This window comes from Nycticebus coucang, chromosome 2 (assembly GCF_027406575.1).
Source record: "Nycticebus coucang isolate mNycCou1 chromosome 2, mNycCou1.pri, whole genome shotgun sequence".
Lineage (NCBI taxonomy): Eukaryota > Metazoa > Chordata > Mammalia > Primates > Lorisidae > Nycticebus > Nycticebus coucang.
Genome location: NC_069781.1, coordinates 43,555,942 through 43,570,952, shown reverse-complemented (window position 1 = coordinate 43,570,952; position 15,011 = coordinate 43,555,942). Strand labels below are relative to the sequence as shown.

Below are 15,011 nucleotides of genomic sequence, written 5' to 3'. Positions count from 1 at the left end.
AAATTAATACGTTACTTTTGGAAAGATATTTGGAGAACACTTAGAGATCTAAAAATAGCCCTGCCATTCAATCCTACAATTCCTCTACTAGGTATATATCCAGAAGACCAGAATTCACATTATAACAAAGATATTTGTACCAGAATGTTTATTGCAGCCCAATTCATAATTGCTAAGTCATGGAAAAAGCCCAAGTGCCCATCAATCCACGAATGGATTAATAAATTGTGGTATATGTACACCATGGAATATTATGCAGCCTTAAAGAACGATGGAGACTTTACCTCTTTCATGTTTACATGGATGGAGCTGGAACATATTCTTCTTAGTAAGATATCTCAAGAATGGAAGAAAAAGTATCCAATGTACTCAGCCCTACTATGAAACTAATTTATAGCTTCCATATGAAAGCTATAACCCAATTATAACCTAAGAAAATGGGAAAGTGGGAGAGGGAGGGGAGGGGAGGGGGAGGATAGGCGGAGGGAGGGTGATTGGTGGGATCACACCTACGGTGCATCTTACAAGGTTAACATGCGAAACTTACTAAATGCAGAGAAAATCCCAGGAAGGCTATGTTAACCAGTGTGATGAAAATATGTCAAATGCTGGGGCAGTGCCTGTGGCTCAAGGAGTAGGGCGCCGGTCCCATATGCCGGAGATGGTGGGTTCAAACCCAGCCCCGGCCAAAAAAAAAAAGAAGAAGAAAATATGTCAAATGGTCTATAAAACCAGTGTATGGTGCCCCGTGATTGCATTAATGTACACAGCTATGATTTAATAATAAATAAAAATAAATAAATTAAATGGCTACTTTTATATTTTGATAACATTCACCTCAATTTTTTTTAAAAGCTCAGATTAGGGCTCGGCACCTGTCACTCAAGCGGCTAAGGTGCCAGCCACATACACCAACCAGAGCTGGTGGGTTCGAATCCAGCCCAGGCCTGCCAAACAGCAATGACAACTACAACCAAAAAATGGCTGGGCATTGTGGCAGGTGCCTGTAGTCCCTGCTACTTGGGAGGCTGAGGCAAGAGAATTGCTTAAACCCAGGAGTTGGAGGTTGCTGTGAGCTGTGATGCCATAGCCCTCTACCAAGGGTGACAGCTTGAGGCTCTGTCTCAAAAAAAAAAAAAGCTCAGATTAACATTGTTACTTTAGGAACTTCCTAATTCCCCAGTTTGACTTATATAACTGTCCTATTTGTGTAGTTCCTTCCTTGTCCCTACCTCTATCAATGACGCTTATCAAACAGCATTAGAATAATTGATTTGTCTACTCTCAGCATATAATAGACCTTCAATAAATGTCTGTTGAATGAGTAGGGCGCCGGGCCCATATGCCGAGGGTGGCCGGTTCGGACCCAGCCCCGGCCAAACTGTAACAGAAAAATAGCCGGGCGTTGTGGCGTGCGGCTGTAGTCCCAGCTGCTCGGGAGGCTGAGGCAAGAGAATCGCGTAAGCCCAAGAGTTAGAGGTTGCTGTGAGCCGTGTGACGCCACGGCACTCTACCCGAGGGCGGTACAGTGAGACTCTGTCTCTACAAAAAAAAAAAAAATAAAAAATAACAAATGAAATGAATGAATATTAAAACCCGCTTCTTGGCTTGGCACCTGTAGCACAGTGGTTACGGCACCAGCCACATACACCTGAAGCTGGCAGGTTTAAACCCAGCCGGGCCAGCTAAACAATGGCAACTGCAACAAAAAAATAGACAGGCACTGTGGTGGGCACCTATAGTCCCAGCTACTTGGGAGGCTGAGGCAAGAGAATCTCTTACACCCAAGAGTTGGAGGTTGCTGTGAGCTGAAGGTGACATAGTGAGACTCTGTCTCAAAAAAAAAAACTTGTTTTGTTTCCATGAATGGTATCACCACCCAGTAGCTCAAACCAGAAACCCAGAAGTCTCTCTGGAGCTCTCTTCCATTCCACTAATCCAGTCCACTCAGTTACCAAATTCCATATACTGGTCAGGGAAATGCCTTCAATTCTTTCCCTTCCCCAGTCCTACTGCTTTCACTTACAGGAACACCCTCCTCTCTAGTCTCCCTATCTTCACATCTGCTTCTTCTCAATCCATTATCTACACCACGGAAAATAATATTCCTAAAATACAAATCAGATCATATCATTTGCCAGTTTAAAATCCTTCAGTGCTCAGAATGGGAGAAGATATTTGCAGGTTATGTGGCCTTGAGCCTGTGGCTCAAGGAGTAGGGCGCAGGTCCCATATGCCGGAGGTGGCAGGTTCAAACCCAGCCCCGGCCAAAAACAACAACAACAAAAAAAAAAAAAATCCTTCAGTGAGCCAGGCTCTCACTGTAATTCTAGCACTCTGAGAGGTTGAGGCAGGTGGATTGCTTGAGCTCAGAAGTTTGAGACCAGCCTGAGCAAGGGCAAGAACCTGTCTCTACTAAAACTAGGAAAATTAGCCAGATGTTGGGGCAGGTTCCTGTAAGTCCCAGCTACTCCGGAGGCTGAGGCAGGAAGGATCTCTTGAGCCCAAGTGTTTGAGGTTGCTGTGAGCTGTGACACCGCAGCACTCTACCTAGGGCAACAAAATGAGACTCTGTCTCAAAAAAAAATCCCTTAGTGGCTCACCATAGCCCCCTTGCTGACCTCTCCAACTTCATTGTCCACTTTCTGCTGCACATAATCTCATTGTTGCCATACCAAACTATTTCTGTTCTCCAAAGAGTCCATTATCTTAGAAGCCCCTCCCTATGCCTTCCCTCTTTCTATACATTAGAATACATTTCCCTCCTACTTTTGTCTATATAAGGACTAACTGCTCTTAAGTCTCAGCTTGGGTCACTTATCTAGGAGACTTCACTAATAACACAGCCTACTACTATGAGCTGGATGCCTCTTACTTGCACTAGAGCACATTGTACCTTTCTCTTCTTTCCATTTCCCAAGATTTAAATATATTATCACCCACATGCCTATTTGTTTTTCTTTTTTCCCCTCATTATTTTATTTTTCCCCACATTAATTTCAGGTTAATGTGAGGGTACAAAGAAATAGGTTACAATGTTTGCATTTGTTAGGTAGTCTCTCATAATTGTGTCCCACCTCCAAGAGTTGTGCCATACACCCTAACATTGTGCGCATTAAGTGGGAACATACCTATCCCCTTCCCTCCTCCCCTCCTTTCTTTCCCCTCCCTCCTCTCCTCTGCTCCCTTCTTTGTTCCCCCTCCCCCAACTTTGAATTGAGTTTTCTCTTAAGTGAGTGTATATTAGATCATCTACTGGTTTCGTATTAAAATTGAATACATTGGATCTTGCTTCTCCATTCTCATACTTTACTAAGAAGAATGATATGTTTCGGGTGGCACCTGTTGTTCAAAAGGGTAAGGCCCCAGCCCCATATGCCAGAGGTGGCGGGTTCAAACCCAGCCCCCGGCCAAAAACTGCAAAAAAAAAAAAAAGAATGATAGACTTAGAACTAAGTCTAAGAGGTTTAATACAAAAGATGTACTTAGTCTCCATCTTTTCTAGTGGCTGAATAGTATTCCATGGTACACTACCACAGTTTGTTGGGGGGTTTTGTTTGTTTGTTTGTTTGTTGTTTTTTTGTTTGTTTGTTTTTTGAGACAGAGCCTCAAGCTGTCACCCTAGGTAGAGTTCTATGGCATCACAGCTCACAGCAACCTCCAACTCCTGGGCTTAAGCGATTCTCTTGTCTCAGCCTCCCAAGTAGCTGGGACTACAGGCACCAGCCACAGCACCTGGCTATTTTTTTAGTTGTAGTTGTCATTGTTGTTTGGTAGGCCCGGGCTGGATTCGAACCCACCAGCTCTGGTGTATGTGGCTGGTGCCTTAGCTGCTTGAGCTACAGATGCCGAGCCTATAGCACAGTTTGTTAATCCATTCCCTGGTTGGTGGGCATTTAGGTTGTTTCCACATTGTAGCAATTGTAAATTGAGCTGCGATAAACAATCTAGAGCAAATGTCCTTATGATGAAATGATTTTTTTTCTTCTGGGTAGATGCCTAGTAATGGGATTGCAGGATCAAATGGGAGGTCTAATTTGAGTTCTTTGAGAATTCTCCATACTTCTTTCCAAAGAGACTGTATTAGTTTGCAATCCCACCAACAATGTAAGAGTACTCCCTTCTCTCTACATCCACGCCAGCATCTGCAACTTTGAGACTTTGTAATGTGGGCTGTTATCACTGGAGTTAGGTGATATCTCACGGTGGTTTTGATTTGCATTTCTCTGATGACTAGTGTGGATGAGCATTTTTTTCAAATGTTTGTTAGCCATTTGTCTATCTTCTTCCAAGAAGGCTCTGTTCATGTCTCTTGTCCTGTGGGAGATGGGTTTGTTTGCTCTTTTTTTGTTGACTAATTTGAGTTCTCTGTACATTCTGGTTATCAACCCATTGTTAGATTCATACCATGCAAATATCTTTTCCCATTCTGAAGGTTGTCTTTTTGCTTTAATTGTTGTATCCTTAGCTGTGTAGAAGCTTTTCAGTTATAATTAAGTCCCATTTGTATATTTTTGTTGTTGTTGTGATTGCCACTGAAATCTTCTTCATAAAATCTTTCCCCATAGTTAGCTGCTATGGCTCAGTGGTTAGTACACTGCCCCCACACACACACACCAGAGGTGGTGAATTCAAATTTCGCCTGGGCCAGATTAACAAAGAAAAAGTCTTTCCCCAGACTGACATTCTCAACAGTTTTTCCCACACTTCCCTTTTAGGAATTTTATCATTTCATGTCTTAGATTTAAATCTTTTATTCAATTTGAGTCAATTTTTGTAAGTGGTGAAAGATGTAGGTCCAGTTTCAGTCTTTTACTTGTGGTTATCCAACTCTCCCAGCACCATTTGTTGAATAGGTATTCTTTTCCCCCACTGTATGCTTTTGTTTGGCTTATTAAAGATCAGATGGCAATAAGAGACTAGTTTCATCTCTGGGTTTTCTATTCTGTTCATATGTCTATGTCTCTATTTTTGTGTCAATAATACCAGGCTGTTTTTATCAGTGTGGACCGTAATATAACCTGAAGTCTGATAGAGTGATGCCTCTGGCTTTGTTTTTATTACTAAGAATTGCCTTGGCTATATGGGGTTTTTTCTGGTTGCATACAAAATGAAGTACTATTTTTTCCAGTTCTTCAAAATATGATGTTGGTATTTTAATGGGGATTGCGTTGAATCTGTAGATTACTTTGGGAAGCATAGACATTTTAACAATGTTGATTCTTCCCAGCCAAGAGCATGATATGTTCCATGATTTGTTAATGTCTTCTGTTATTTCTTTCTTTTTTTAGTTTTTTTGTTTTTGAGACAGAGCCTCAAGCTGTCACCCTGAGTAGAGTGCCATAGCATCACAGCCCACAGCAACCTCCAACTCCTGGGCTCAAGTGATTCTCTTGCCTCCACCTCCCAAGTAGTTGGGACTACAGGCGCCAGCCACAACGCCCAGCTATTTTTTTTTGGTTGCAGCTGTCGTTGTTTGTTGGGCCCGGGCTGGATTTGAACCCGCCAACTCAGGTGTGACTGACGCCTTAGTTGATTGAGCCACAGGCGCTGAGCCTGCTATTTCTTTTCTTAGGGTTTATAATTCTCTTTGTAGAGATCCTTCACTTCTTTTGTTAGGTATATGCCTAAATATTTCATTTTCTTTGAAGCTAATGTGAAGGGAATTGTGTCCTTGATTTGCTCCTCAACTTGGCTGTTATTGGTGTATTCAAAGGCTACTGATTTGTGGACATTTGTTTTATACCCTGAGACATTATTGTATGTCTTAATCACTTCCAGAAGTTTTGTAGTTGAGTCTCTAAGATTTTCATTTTTTTTTTTTAAACAGTCTCACTATCTCACCCTCAGTAGAGTGCATCACAGCTCATAGCAACCTCAAACTCTTGGGCTCAAATGATTCTCTTGCCTCAGCCTCCCAAGTAGCTGGGACTACAGGCTCCCACCACAACATCCAGCTATTTTTGTTGTTGTAGTTGTCATTGTTGTTTGGCAGGCCTGGGCCAGGTTCGAACCTGCCAGGCCTGGTGCCTGTGGCCGGCACTCTAACCACTGAGCACAGGCGCCAAGTCAAGTCTCTGAGATTTTCTAAGTAGGAGATAATATCACCAAAGAGCAAGAGTTTGACCTCCTCTTCCCCCATTTGAATGTCCTTTATAGCCTTCTTTTGCCTGATTGCATTAGCTAGAACTTCCAGAACTATGTTGAATAGTAGTGGCGATAGTGGACATCCTTGTCTGGTTCCAGTTCTAAGTGGAAAAGCTTTCAATTTTACTCCCTTTAGTATATTAGCTATGGGGTTGTCATAGATGGCTTCAGTCAGCTTAAGAAATGTGCCACCTATGCCTATTTTCTCAAGTGTTCTTGTTAGAAAAGGATGCTGAATTTTATCAAGTGTTTTTGTCTGCATCTATTAAGAGGATCATAGGGTCTTTGTTTTTGCTTCTATTGATATGGCAAACTACGATTATGGATTTGGGTATGTTAAACCAGTCTTCCATCCCTGAGATGAAGCCTGCTTGATCATGATGTATAATTCTTTAAATGTGTAACTGTAATCTATTAGCCAAAATTTTACTGAGAATTTTTGTATCTATATTCATTAGTGAAATTGGTTATAGTTCTCTTTTTTAGTTGAGTTCTTTCCTGGTTTTGGAATTAGGGTGGTGTTTGCTTCATAGAATGTATTGGGGAAGGTTCCTTCCTTCTCAATGTTTTGGAATAAGTTCTGCATTATAGTTATAAGTTCATCTTTGAAGGTGCAACAGAATTCTGGCCTGAAGCCATCTGGTCCCAGGAATTTTTTGTTGTAAGCTTTTCATTGTTTCTTTAATCTCAGTGCTGGTTATTGGTCTGTTCAAGAGATCTATTTCTTCCTGGTTAAGAATAGGGATTCCAAGTATTGGTGCATTTCCTCCATATTGTTAAATTTCTGGACATAAAGAGCGTTTTGTAGTAGTCAGAAACTATCTCTTGTATCTACATGGTATCAGTTGTTATCTCTGGTTATCAGTTGTTATTTCCCCCTGTTTGTTTCTTTTGTCTTTTTTCTTTTTTTTTTTTTTTGACACAGAGTTTCATTCAGTCCCTCTGGATATAGTGCTGTGGCATCATAGTTAACAGTAACCTCAAACTCTTGGGGTCAAATCATCCTCTTGCCTCAGTGTCCCAAGTAGCTGGGACTACAGGTACCCACTGCAAGACAGCGTCTTGCTCTTGTTCAGACTGGTCTCAAACTCCTGAGCCCAGGCAATCCACCCACTTTGACCTCCCAAGTGCTAGGATTGTAGGCATAAGCCACCACACCTAGCCTCCCCTTTTTGTTTCTGATTGAGGTTATTAAAATTTTTACTTTTCTGTGTCTAGGTAATCTGGTCAACAGTTTATTGATTTTATTTATCTTTTCGAAGAACCAGCTTTTTGTTTCATTAAGTTTTTTGAATGATTCTTTTGTTTTCAATTTCATTTATTTCTCATTTAATTTTGGTTTTTTTTTTTCTTCTGCTAGGTTTGGGATTTAATTACTCTTCCTTTTTCCATTTCCTTAAGATGATTTATTAGGTTGTTGATGTGCTTTCTTTCTGTTTCTCAAATGTAGGCATCTAATGTGATAAATTAGATATGATAAATTTCCCTCTTAGGACTGCTTTTGCAGAGTCCCACAGGTTTTGGTGGCTGTGTCTTCATTATTATTATTATTATATTTGAGGAAGTTAATGATTTCAGGTTTGATCTCTTCCTTGACCCAACTGTCATTCAGCATGAGGTTGTTTAGCTTCCATGCGTTTGTGTGGGGATGAAAATTTTTGTTGGAGTTGTTTGTTGTCTACATTTATTGTCTTGTGGTCTGAAAATTATACAAGGTATAATTTCAGTTCTTTTGATTTTGTTGAGGTTTGATTTGTGTCCTAGGATATGGTCTATTTTGGAGAATGTTTCATAAGCTGATGAGAAGAACACATATTCCTTAGCTTTGGGATGATGTGTATATGTCTATTAAGCCCGATTATTATAGGGTGACATTTAAGTCCCTTGTATAATTATTTAGTTTCTCTTTAGAGGATCTGTTCAACTCTGTAAGAGGGCGGTTAAAAGTCCCCAGCTATTATGGTATTATAGGATATCATATTGCTCAGACCAATTAAGGTCTGTTTCATCAGTCAGAGAGCATTTATGTTGGGTGCATAAATATTTAGAATTAAAATGTCCTCTTGTTGTATTATTCCCTTGACCAGTATAAAGTGACTGTCAAATGCCTATTTTAGTTATGGCTTATATGTCTTTGTCATCTCTGCTAGGCCATGGATGATCTCCTTGAAGGCAGCACTTTGGTCTCATTTTTTTTTCATCACCCAGCAGAGTGCTACTGCTTAGATGATTGTTTTTCGTTTTTCTTTTTTTTTTTTTTTTTTTGTGGAGACAGAGTCTCACTGTACCGCCCTCGGGTAGAGTGCCGTGGCGTCACACGGCTCACAGCAACCTCCAACTCCTGGGCTTACGCGATTCTCTTGCCTCAGCCTCCTGAGCAGCTGGGACTACAGGCGCCCGCCACAACGGCCGGCTATTTTTCTGTTGCAGTTTGGCCGGGGCTGGGTCCGAACCCGCCACCCTCGGCATATGGGGCCGGTGCCCTACTCACTGAGCCACAGGTGCCGCCCAGATGATTGTTTTTCAATGAATGAGTGAATAAGTGACATCTATTACCTTTTATTTTTCTTAAACTTGCTTTCTTACCCTTTCCTTTTCTTTTTTTTTTTTTTTTGAGATAGAGCCTCAAGCTGTCCCCCTGGTTAGAGTGCCGTGGCATCACAGCTCACAGCAACCTCCAACTCCCAGGTTCAAGTGATTCTCCTGCCTCAGCCTCCCTAGTAGCTGGGAGTTATTCTCCCGCCATAACACCCAGCTATTTTTTGGTTGCAGCCGTCATTGTTTGGCAGACCAGGCCGGATTCAAACCCACCAGCTCAGGTGTATGTGGCTGGCACCTTAGCTGCTTGAGCCACAGGAGCCGAGCCTCTTACCCTTTCCTTTTAAAATGAATCTCACCCTTCTGTATCTAGTTGCTGGTTATACTTTAGGGGCTTCTTTTTATGAAATACAGTTACTCGTGGTCTATCATGTAAGGCATTTGTAAAATACTAGTAATATCCCCCAAAGCTCCTGAACCATCATTGCCCTCTCCTGGTGGTTTATATGGATACTGGGAGATTTGAGTCGCAGTCTCTGCTAAGGATCCAGATGGTAAATGCCACATTCCAACGTGTGTTGTGAGATGACCATGTGAGACTTGCATTAAAAAAAAAAACAAAAAAGATTGTGGGCACAGTGGCTCAAGCCAGGCATTGTTGGCAGACAGGGGACTTTAACACCCCTCTTACATAACCCTCAGCTACTTGGAGGCTGAGGAAAGAGAATCACGTAAGCCCAAGAATTTGAGGTTGCTGTGATGCCACAGCACTCTACTGAGGGCAACAAAGTGAGACTCTGTTTCAAAAATAATAATGATATAATACAAAATAAAATAAAAATAAATTTTAAAAGTAAATTTTTTTAAATGAAAAGCTTTTTAAAAATGAAAAAAGGGGGGCGGTATTTTTAAGGCTCTTAATTTCCCCCAAGGAGCCAGAAATTCAGGCATTAAAGGGAGATCTTTGGAGAGAATTGTTAGTGGGCTTTAAGTCCTTCCCCCAAACCAGTTCAGGTTAAGAAGGCTTTAAGGGAATTACTTGGAGAGATCAATATGATTAATGTGTCTAGGGATACAGAGAACTGATACCTACCTCACACCTAGAATATCTGAAGAGCAACAGAACAATTAGCTATCTGATCTGTGGCATAGCAAGAAGTGGCTGTGGTAAGACTGACCTATGCTCCCAAAGCTTTATAGGGCAAGAATGCATGGGTGTGCCTATGATCCATGTGGGAGAGAGAGACCTAGTTGGGATTTCTTTATCCTGTCACAGAGATCATCTGAAAGTTTGAGAAGTCCTCAGCAAAAGGAAGCAGGGGCTATGCTATCAGATGTCTAGGGATTTACAAGTAGATGGAAGGGACATGAGGTAAATTGTCTTTTTGACTTTGGAGGTGGTTACATGGATACACATTTGTCAAAACTATCAATCTGTATACTTAAAATCTGTACAACTTATCTTATGTAAACCATATCTCAATAAAGTAGTTTTTTTTGTTTTTTTTTTTTTGTAGAGACAGAGTCTCACTGTACCGCCCTTGGGTAGAGTGCCGTGGCATCACACGGCTCACAGCAACCTCTAACTCTCGGGCTTACGCGATTCTCTTGCCTCAGCCTCCCAAGCAGCTGGGACTACAGGCGCCCACCACAACACCTGGCTATTTTTTGTTGCAGTTTGGCCGGGGCTGGGTTTGAACCCGCCACCCTCGGCATATGGGTCCGGCGCCCTACTCACTGAGCCACAGGCGCCGCCCAATAAAGTAGTTTTTTAATACCTAGAATTTGTAATGAAGTTCTAAGTGACAAACTAGAGGGGCTGAATTCACACACATTAAAATAACTAGTATAGAAGAGATATCCTCCAAAGGGGAGGAAATCTCTGAAAAACCTACAAAAGGACCCTTTGAAAAAGAGTCAGCTTTAGTACCTGTCAAGCACTAAAATTAGCTTGTGACAATATCAATCAAGTAAAAACTTTCCTCATCTGTTCTCCCTCTGTCCTGTTCAAACCCTGGAGAAATGAAGGTTAGCAAGCTGGGGAAAGGAAGAGAGATAAATGGGAAAAAATAGGCATCTACTAAGCCCACTGAACCTGGTCGCCTGCAATAAAGCCAAACTAAGGAAAAGCATTAATTGTACAGTTTGAAGTTTTAAAAAATTATTTCACCAGGTGCAGTGGCTCATACATGTAATCCTAGAGACTTGGAAGGCTAATGTGGGAGGACTATATGACCAGGAGTTTGAGACCAACCTGAGCAACATAGTGAAACCTAATCTCAAAAATAAATAAACACAAAAAAAATTACAATAGTAAAATTAAAGATCACTGATCACAGATCACCAAAACATATATGATAATAATTAAAAAGTTGGAAATATTATGAGAATTACAAAAATGTGACACAAAAACATGAAGTGAACACATGCTATTGGAACAATGGCACTAATAGACTTACTGAACTCAGGATTGCCACAAATGTTCAATTTGTAAAAAAAAAAAAAAGAACAGGGTATCTGTGAAGCACAGTAAGATGGAGTGCACCTATAATTTGTATTTGCTAGTCAGGGAAGACCTTTCTAAGGAATCAACATGTGAAATGAGACATAAAGGCCTGGAAGATTCTAGCCCTGCAGAGATCTGATGAAACATCATTCTATATTGAGTAAATAGTATAAAGTCCCTAAGATAGGAGCAAGTTGTGTAAGAAAAAGAAAGAAGCTTAATGTGTATGAACCATGAGCAATGGACAGGTGTTTAGATAGATATGATAGGAAGGTATGGGGGGAGTTTTAAAACCCATTTTAAGCCTTTCAGCTGGAGACACTATCTTCCAGTAATTCACCAAAAAGACAAACACAAAGGGAAAGAGGAGATGCACGAATACATGTTCTCCAGGTCCTTTAGAAAACATGGAGTTGTTCCTTTGGCTTCATACATTCAAATCTACAAGCAAGATGATATCATAGACATCATGGGAATGGGTACTATTCAAAAAAGCATGCCTCCAAATGTTACTATGGCAAAACAACAGAGTCCATAGTGTTACCCAGCACACTGGCATTGTTGTAAACAAACAAGTTAAGGGCAAGATTCTTGCCAAGAGGATTATTGTTCATATTGAGCACATTAAGTACTCTAAGAGCCAAAATAGCTTCCTGAAATATGTGATTAAAAAGGAGGAAGCCAAAGAGAAAGTTACTGGGGTTCATCTGAAGGACCAGTCTGCGCTAACCAGAGAAGCACATTTTGTGAGAACCAATGGAAAGGAGTCCGAGCTGCTAGAAACTATTCCCTAGGAGTTCATGGCACAATAGGTGTAAAAAGTAAAAGGCTATTTGTAAAAATAAATAATATAAATAAACCCATTTAAAAAAATTGCTCAGGCTCCACACCTGTGGCTCAGGCAGCTAAGATGCCAGCCACTTACACCTGAGCTGGCAGGTTCAAATCCAGCCCCGGGCCTGCCAAACAACCACAACTGCAACCAAAAAATAGCCAGGCATTGTGGCGGGCGCCCGTAGTCCCAGCTACTTGGGAGGCAGAGACAGGAGAATCGCTTGAGCCCAGGATTTGGAGGTTGCTGTGAGCTGTGATGCCACAGCACTCTACCCAGGGCGACAGCTTGAGGCTCTGTCTCAAAAAAAAAAAAAATTGCTCAGACTACTCTATGGAGAATAGGGGTGAAAAAGTGACATCAGGAAAACTAGGAGGCAATTGCAGTTGGGTAAGCATGGCATGGTGGTGGCTTAGACTAGGGTGGTGGCAGAGGAGAAAAACGCAGATGAATGTAATTTATTTTAAAGACAGAACCAAAGGGTTTTGTGGATTGGCTGTGGAGCATATAGGTACTAGATTCTCAAATGACCCCATTGATTTACTCGATAGTTTCCTCTCTGATAATCAGGACACTAAATTAGAGATTTTTTACTTTTCCCACACAGTTCCTGATGAAAGAGTAATGTTAGGTGGTAATATTTGTGCCAGTTGACCTAACTCCCTCTAGCTATAACTGGCCCGATATAGTTCCTCTCTCTAGGAATTAGAATTAAAACTGTGAAAAACTAAGTCAGTGATGGGGACAGAGATTCACAGGTCATCTAGGTTCAGGAAGTAGGGACTCTATTTGGCCATGATTTGTTACAAATAAGAGAATAAGGAGAGCCAAGTTATTTAGCCTGTAGAGAGAAGAATGAAGCAGATGTCCAAAGAAAAACAGACAAGACGCTCTTCTGTGTCAGTAGAAAGTCTCGTGAGGAGCTTTCTGAAGTAGGGTTCTTTGAGGACATCTTTTTACCGGAGCTCAACTGAGGGTGCTTTTATTCTCTGCTGCCAATAGCTAAAACACAGAGGCAGCTCCAATTTACATGGGCTAGGTTCACACTTGTTCCTTTCAACCGACTCCCAGAAAGAGGGAGAGGTCACAGGACTATCCAGCTCACCCTGTACCTTTATCTTGAAGAACTTGTGGGAGAAGTAACCCAACCTTACTTGTCACTGCTAGAAACAGAAGCAAGAGCACTGTCCTAGCCCCCAACATAGCCCTGTGATTACAACCCCAAATCTCTTAAGATACATGCAAAGCATTTTAGAGAATACACAGTACTTGAAAGATCCTGGGACCAGCGGCTCTCAACCTGTGGGTCATGACCCCTGTTAACTGTATTAAAGATTCACAGCATTAGGAAGGTTGAGAACCACTGTCCTAGATTATTTGCTCTAACGTACTCCCCTACACCCCCATGACACATTTAATTAATCATTAAAATCTTACCTTCTAAATTGCTTTGACTCTCCTTCCTCTTATCTAAGCCCTCACTGTCCTAATTCAGACCCTCTCATATCTCATGATAATTACCAGTCTCTTAACTGGTCTCCTTACCTTCCTCTAATCCAAGATCCACTTCTACTAGAGTATGATTTCTAAAGTGCAGATATGTTCAAATCACTCCCCTTCTTTGAATAATATTGTCTACAATAATATTGCCTACAGCCTTCAGAATAAAATCTAAACTTCTGGAACATACATATAAGGCCCTTTATAACCTCACCTCGGTCTTCTTCCTACATATCACCCATGTAGTTTCCTTAACTATTTGTAGTTGCCTTGAAGTATCTTTTTTTTTTCTTTTTTGACTGTGTTTTTATGTATTCTTTGATTTTCAAGTGTACAGAATAATTGTGAAAGACTTTGAAATGGGTGTCCTTTTAATGGAATGTTGGGTGCTAAGGACCCTTGGAGATTATTTGATTCAATTAGAGGTGAGAACCTTTGATTTCTTTGATTAGATTCCTATTTTATAAATGGATTATTTTCTAACCCTTTAGACATAGAAGTTAACTTGTAGAATACCAGTAATAATGCAAAGTGTTTCCTGCCCACAACAGTGCAAATGACTCCTGTTCTGGGTGATGCAAATGAATTTTTTCCAGTAGAGAAGAGACATTTCTTTTTTATTTTTTTACTGATGCCCCATTTGATTTTTTTGTTTGTTTGTTTTTGGTATTTTTTATTGTTTGGGATTCATTGAGGATACAAAGAATTAGGTTACACTAATTGCGGTTGTTAGGTAAAGTCCCTCTTGTAATTTTTTTTGTTTGTTTTTGGGGGGGAAGGAGTCTCAAGCTGTTACCCTGGCATCATCATAGCTCCCAGCAACCTCCAACTCTTGGGCTCAAGGGATCCTCTTGATTCCATTTTTTGTATTTTTAGTAGAGACAGGGTCTTGTCTTGCTCAGGAAGAATAATTGGGGGTGGAGGGGAATGGAGAAGAGACATTGGTCTTGGAGAAGAGACATTTCTAAAAGTTGAGTCCTCATTTGACTTGGTTTTGATATCTTACTGGTTACCCCATTAATTCGTGAGTTTAATAAAATCTTTGAAATATGTTCACTTTATATTTGTAAAGGACTCATGATTTTACCTTTTTGAAAATTACCCTCTAGCTGGGCGTTCACGCCTATAATCCGAGCCCTGTGGGAGGCTGAGGCAGAAGGATTGCTTGAAATTTGTCTGAGTGAGATTGACACTCTAACTCATTAAAAAAATGAAAAGCCCAGCCGGGGTGCGGCAGAGTGCCTATAATCCTAGCAGATTTGCGTGGCTGAGGCAGCAGGATGCCCACAGCGTGAGCCTGAGGTTGCAGTGAGCCATGAGCCACTGCATTGTGCTCATGGCGTAGGGTGAGAGAAAAGAAAGAAAAAGAAAGAGAGAGAGAGAAAGAAAAGAAAAGGAAAGAGAGAGAGAAAGAAAGAAAATAACCCTTCAACACAAATAATAAAAAGTAACCCTTTCTTGGCTCAGTGCCCATGCTCCATGGTTAGG

General features: G+C 41.0%; 1 protein-coding gene across 1 annotated transcript in view; it reads left to right on the top strand.

Moving 5' to 3' along the window:
- The window catches only part of LOC128596405 (phospholipid-transporting ATPase FetA-like), a 197,627-nt gene that overhangs the window by 180,301 nt on the left and 2,315 nt on the right, over nucleotides 1-15,011 (top strand). The gene's annotated exons all lie outside the window — the stretch shown is intronic.